This window comes from Acyrthosiphon pisum, chromosome A2 (assembly GCF_005508785.2).
Source record: "Acyrthosiphon pisum isolate AL4f chromosome A2, pea_aphid_22Mar2018_4r6ur, whole genome shotgun sequence".
Lineage (NCBI taxonomy): Eukaryota > Metazoa > Arthropoda > Insecta > Hemiptera > Aphididae > Acyrthosiphon > Acyrthosiphon pisum.
This window is the reverse complement of record NC_042495.1, coordinates 101126041-101133152: the sequence shown is the minus strand read 5'-3', so window position 1 is coordinate 101133152 and position 7112 is coordinate 101126041.

Sequence of the window (7112 nt, the reverse complement as noted above, 5' to 3'; positions counted from 1 at the left end):
TACCCAGGGGGTAGAATCCCGATTGCGTACGATTTACCTTTTTGGGAACACGATTGCGTATGTTTGCTGTATAACAATGGAAACTCGTAAAACGACACGATTGCGTATGCAACGTTGCCAAATTTATAAATATACAAAAAGTTCACCATGTACCTAATTTTAAATTTTCAATCCTTAGCTATGCAAATTGAACATTTTATAATTTTTAACTACGTTCACATCAAGTAAGGGTAGTATTAAAAAAAAAAAATTACACGTTCTAAAAACATCGATGACAATACAATAATACTAATAATACAGTTCGTGTTCAACGCCCGACCGTGACACACGTGTGTTTCTTATAGTATCACATTTATAGCTATCGATAGCAGTAACACACCAGTTTGTACAAACTACAGCGTTGCAGGTAATATGATTACGATTATAATTATCGCCTTAATTACACCAATTAAATAAATACCCAAATCTATAACGATGGACGATAAGCCCGTCACCATATCTGATGATATGAATATCACAGACAGTGGTTCCCAACATATACGTAATACTACAACATTCGCAGAGATAACCTCCAAGGTTACTTTACCAAAAATGAACCAAGCAATTGTATTTAACTCCATTAACAATATCAAACAAATTGAGTACGTCACCGCTATCAGTAAAATTATACCTGCAGAAAATATACAATTTGTATCACGTATTTCAAACAATAGATTCTGCATATTTTTCAATAGTCAAGCCGTCATGGAAAATCTACTCAAAACCCACTCTTCAATTTATGTCAATGAAATAGAAATCCCAATTCGTAGACTTATAAATGCGTCCAAAAGAATCATTCTATCCAATGTTTACCCAACTATCCAAAATCACCTTATACTGAACGCTCTCCATGAAATAGGAATTAAAACCACTTCCCAAATCTCTCATATGAAAGCTGGTTTTGCAACAGAACAATTCGCGCATATACTAAGTTTCAGAAGACAAGTATACATTAATCAAGACAGTGTATCCAAACTACCCAGTTCAATCACAGTAACATTAGAAAACACTACCTTTAGAATATTTATTACCGATGACACCGTAACTTGTTTTCAATGTCATAAAACCGGTCATTTTTCGAGCCAATGTAAAAATATACCGGAACAATTCAATATCTCCGACATGACCGAAACCAACATGGAAGAAACCAATGACCTATCACCAACCCCAAATGTAGAAAAAAATGTATCTCACTCACCACCTGCTAATGTTAATGCTCAAAATATCTATTCCACTCAAAATAACGTTCCTTTAACACCAAACCAAGCAAATGATTATGTTGATCTAATCACTATCGATCAACCCAAAAAACACTCGCTAGCCGAAAAACTCAAATCATCATCCAACAAAATTGTCAACGTATCTTCTCCAAACCCAGTTAAACGTCCTGCCCCGTCAACCACGTCTCAACCACTATCTCCAAAATCTCCGCACTCATCCAACCAGCTTTTAACAATGAAGCCTCCCAACGCACCTGAAGGAAAAACCCAGCCATCAAAAAACCCTAATGGTAATGTACACAAAAAACCGAAAGTTAGAACCAGCACCAGTTCAAATGATAGCTTCTATTCAAATATCGATGTAGGGTTAAATCCAACCAAAGATCTGTTCAACTCCAACCCTCAAAACATGTCCCTATCACTCAATCAATTCAAAGATTTCTTCGAAAACTCGCAAGGTTGCACCGATCTCGAGAGTTTATGTACGGAGCACAATAGTACTCCAGAAAATATAATCCAAATCATTTCAAACATCTACCCTGTCGTAACAATCAAAAGTATTAAAAACCGTCTAACCAGATTGTCAAAAGCACTCGAAAAAGTTCGAAACATAAATTCTAGTCAGACTTTCTTTCCTGACAGCAATGATGACGAAACCTACTAACTTGTACGATATCCATTCATCTACTACGTACCAAATAAACTAAATATCAAACCTATCATGACAATTAATAACGGTCTTAAAATACTTCAATGGAATCCAAATGGATTCTACTCCAAATTAGACGAAATCAATTTACTATTAAACAAATACTGTCCAATCTCAATATGTCTACAAGAAACTAATTTTATCAACGACAAGGTCGGCTCCCTAAAAAACTACACAGCATACTACAAAAATAGAACCAATGCTGGCAGAGCCAGTGGTGGTGTGGCAATCTATATAAATTCAAATTATCACTCCGAAGAAATTATCATTAATACCAATCTAGAAGTGGTCGCAGTAAATGTTTTAATCAAAAATTCAATAACAATCTGCAATTTATATCTACCAAACTCTCAAAATTTTGAGCAATCCGATATTCAAAACATTATTAATCAACTCCCCTCCCCATATATTCTCTTAGGAGACTTCAACTGCCACAGTCCTTTGTGGGGGTGCTCCACTCTTGACTCACGAGGAACAAAAATCGAACAAACACTATACAGCAACAATGACCTCAATATACTAAACAGTGGCCAAGCAACAAGAGTTAGCGCAAGCACGGGACACTTTTCAGCCATCGACCTTTCATTCTCATCAGCTACAATCACTCCCTACATAGATTGGGATGTCATACCAGAATTATCAAGCAGTGATCATTTTCCTATCATTATGACGCTAAATCACACAAACTCCCATAATCATTATACTAGAAAAAAAAAATTGGAAATTAAAAAATGTCGACTGGAATATATATCAAATGGAAATTGATAAAAATATTGATTCAACTCCTTGGACTTATATTAATAATGTAGAAGATAAGATAAAACTATTCACCGACCTCATTATAAATACAGCCTCTGACGTTTTCGAATTAACTAGTTACTCTGGAAAGAGACCTCTAGTCCCTTGGTGGAATAAAACAATTAAACAAGCTATACGAAAAAAAAAAGTCTGCCTTTAACAGATACAAACGAACTTTAGACCTACAAGATTTTATACAATTTAAAAAAAAACAAAGCGCTAGTCAGATATCTCATTAAAAGTGAAAAAAAAAAGTCATGGATAAATTTTACATCTAGTTTAAACAGTCATATTTCCCCAACCATAATGTGGAAGAAAATTAAAACATTAAAAGGAGTCCCTTTTACACAAATAAAAACACTGTTGGTAGGACAAACCGTTTTTACAGATCCTAAAGAGATAACCAACCAAATAGGACAGTATTTTTACTCTAACAGTAGTAACTCTAGTTTGAATCCAGACTTTTTGAAATTTAAAGAAACGCAAGAATTGATTACCTTACCGAGCCCCACAACAACAACAAGTCAAGGTTCAATTCTCAACGATCCTATCACAATGTCAGAACTTAACTCTAGTCTTGAAGGAAAAAAAAGTAACAGTTGTGGACCAGACAACATACCGTTCTTATTTCTCCAGAACATCTCCATTAAAGGTAAAATTCTTCTCCTCGAGTTGTATAACAATGTTTGGTCGTCCGGTATTATACCATCGTTATGGAAAAATGCTAGCATTATCCCTATTCCTAAGAAAGAGCAAGACAAACACAAACCTTCAGGATATCGCCCTATTTCTGTCTTATGTAACCTGAGCAAAACACTTGAAAAAATAATTTCTAACAGGCTTAATTGGTATGTACAAAGATTCAATCTGTTATCTCCAAACCAGCACGGATTCAGGAAATCGCACTCCACTTCAGATTGTCATGTTAAAATTGAAACAGAAATACTAGAATCTTATGCCAACAAACAAACCATGATTCTCATTAGTCTAGACCTTCAGAAAGCTTATGACACAGTCTGGCGACATAGAGTCTTAAATATACTGAGGAAATGGCACATTAATGGGCAAATGTTACAATTTATAATAAGTTTTCTTAAAGAACGTTCTTTCCAAGTAAGAATTAACGAACACATGTCAGATAAATTTGATCTCGAGAACGGAGTACCACAAGGTTCCCCCCTGAGCATTCTACTTTTTCAAGCTGCAATCAACAATCTACCTGATGAAATTTCACATCCTGTCAAATCAATTATGTTTGCCGATGACACACATATTTATCTCAAAGGGAAAAACATTAAATCAATGACACGTCAACTCCAAGATTGCCTAAATGATCTGTCCAAGTGGTGCTTCCACTCAGGTTTTATTTTCTCACCAGAAAAAACCAAATGTATAATGTTTACCAAAAAGAAACAAAGTTCAAAACCAAAGTTATTTTTGGGAAACACACCCTTACCCTTTGTCAACAACATAAAAATTCTAGGTTTAATGTTTGAAAGCAAGCTTACTTGGAAACCTCATATAAGTAAGACCAAAACAACCACGACCAAAAGTATCAATATCTTAAAAACGTTGAGCCATGCTGAATGGGGAGCTGAAAGTAATATATTAATCAACTTATATAGATCTCTCGTTAGGTCCAAATTAGACTATGGGTCCATCTGCTATACCAATGCAAACCCCAATATTCTTAAAACAATTGATATAATTCACAACAGTGGTCTAAGAGTTGCAACTGGAGCATTTCGAAGCAGCCCCATTCCAAGTATATTATCTATATCTGGAGAACCACCCCTTCACATTCGTAGAATCAAATTAGCTCTAAATTATATTGCTCGCATCCTATCCTCCCCAGAAAACTCAACATTACCATTTTTAACACAAAATCGTTTTGCAAATACATTTTGCTCCAATCCCAATCTAAAAAAACCACTGGGTCAAAAGATGTTATATGAAATGTCACACACCAATATTGATCCAAATTTAATTATCAAACAAGAATGCAGTGTGGTACCTCCTTGGAGGGTTCCAACATTTCTTGTGGACACCAACCTAGCGGATCATAGTAAAAAAGAAACGTTAAATGTTATATATAAAAATTTATTCAATGAAACCATGGACTCTTTTCCATCTGAACCACAAATCTATACAGATGCCTCAAAAACAAACTCAGGTGTTGCGATCGCTATCATAAACGGAGAGCAATTCATATCGTACAAATTACCAGACCATAACAGTATATATACGGCGGAATACATTGCACTCCTGGAAGGAGTCCACCTAGCCATTCAACTACCCGATCCCACCATTAACATTTGTACAGATTCGCTCAGCGCTCTAAACAATCTGAAATATAATTTACATTCAAGCATCCTAGCAATCAAAATAAGCAACATCATTGAAAATGCCAACAAGAACATACGGTTCATATGGACACCTGGCCACAGCGGAATTGATGGCAACGAGAAAGCTGACAAAGCAGCTCGTGAAGCAGTAAATAACCCTCTGACTGAAATACGCACGTACTCCTCACTCATCGACATCCATAGAAATGTCAACACCTATTGTACCAGGTTTATGGGAATCTGAATGGCGTCGTACTCCCAATAACAAACTGAGAGAAATTAAAAATACTACCGAATACTGGCCTAACCTAACCATACATCTAATCGCAAAGATGAAGTAGTTATCAATAGATTACGTATAGGTCACTCAAAGATGTCCCATGGACATCTTATGCGCAGAGAAGAACCTGCAATATGTGAAACCTGCAGAGAACCTCTCACAGTAAAGCACCTTCTCGTCCAATGTCGTAACCATATAGACACCAGGAAAAGACTTGAAATTGCCCGGCAACATCTTCGAAGCCCTCAACCCAACACATGACAACACCAACAAAATCATCGCATTTCTAAAACAAATTGATATGTATAACCTAATTTAAGGAGCTAGTAAATCTATATGTAACCAAAACTAAATTATATGTAAAACTAATTTAAGAAACTATTGTACATTCTTATGTAACTAAATATCTCATTTTCTGTTGCAAGCTAATAACCTTAGCAGTTGAAGCTGTACCAAGAATAAAAAAAAAAAAAAAAAAAAAATTAAGAATAAAATATAATAAATAACGTTTATAAAAATCAGTTTGAACACATTGATATGGATTACAAAACCTCAGTCGTATAACCCCGGCTGCCTAAGGTCAGATTATTGGACTATGTTAAGACTATGTAAACATTAATCGAATACAATTTTTAATGATGAACGCGTTTCTGTAATAAATTATCGTGTAACGTTTAGTTTGGAACGAAATGTTTGTTGTGGTATTTAAATATTATATTATACAAACATAATATAAATTAGACGTACTGATTTAACTATATATATATTATTTGTGTAAGAAAGCTCCTATGGTCGCTCATTAAAAATAATGCCAGATTACGACAACCACATAGAACACACATCGAGTTTTGAACAAATTCATTCCCTATTATGACTCTTTTATTTAACAACTAATATACACTACCACATGTGTTGTCTTCGTCTTACACACGTACGATATGGACAAAACGCGTGTACGCAGTCTGAGTAGAACTCACTCAAATTTTGTTCTAGATTAAAAAACAATATATATATATATTAAAAAACTGAATTATAACAATATTTATGAGGAAAGCTGTTGTGTTTTTTTTTAAATTAAAATTTTGAAAAGTTAAAGGTAGGTATTTTAAAAATGTTTAAATTTTTAAAATATTCTTTCCTATTATGACTCTTTTATTTAACAACTACCGCATGTCTTGTCTCCGTCTTACACACGTACGACATGGAGAAAACGCGTGTACGCAGTCTGAATAGAACTCACTCAATTTTGGTCCTAGAGTAAAAAATATATATATATTATAAAACTGAATTATGAACTATGCGCTGCATAGTTCGCAGGTGGCGATGCGTGATGATTTCGAACATTCGTTTGCAATCGTGTTATAAAAAAGGTATAGCGTTTGTAATCGTGTTAGGGCGTCCCCTAACCACCCGACGGTGTTCAATAAAATCTGTCAAAAACGTCACGTCCGCCGCTGGTCTCGATAAAAAGGTACTGGCAGCTGTAAAATGGTTTGTTTCGGTAAAGTAAATCGTATATAACATATCATTGTGTTTGTACATACAAAAAAACCCGTATTTTTAAATATATATGCGCTTTGAGTATAACAAATTATATATATAATACATACTTGCGTAATATATATATAATATACATACCTACCTAACTAAGAAACATGTATACACGCTGGGCAAGTTCAATATTTTTTTAATTCCTTAACTTAAGTCAATACTGAAAAATG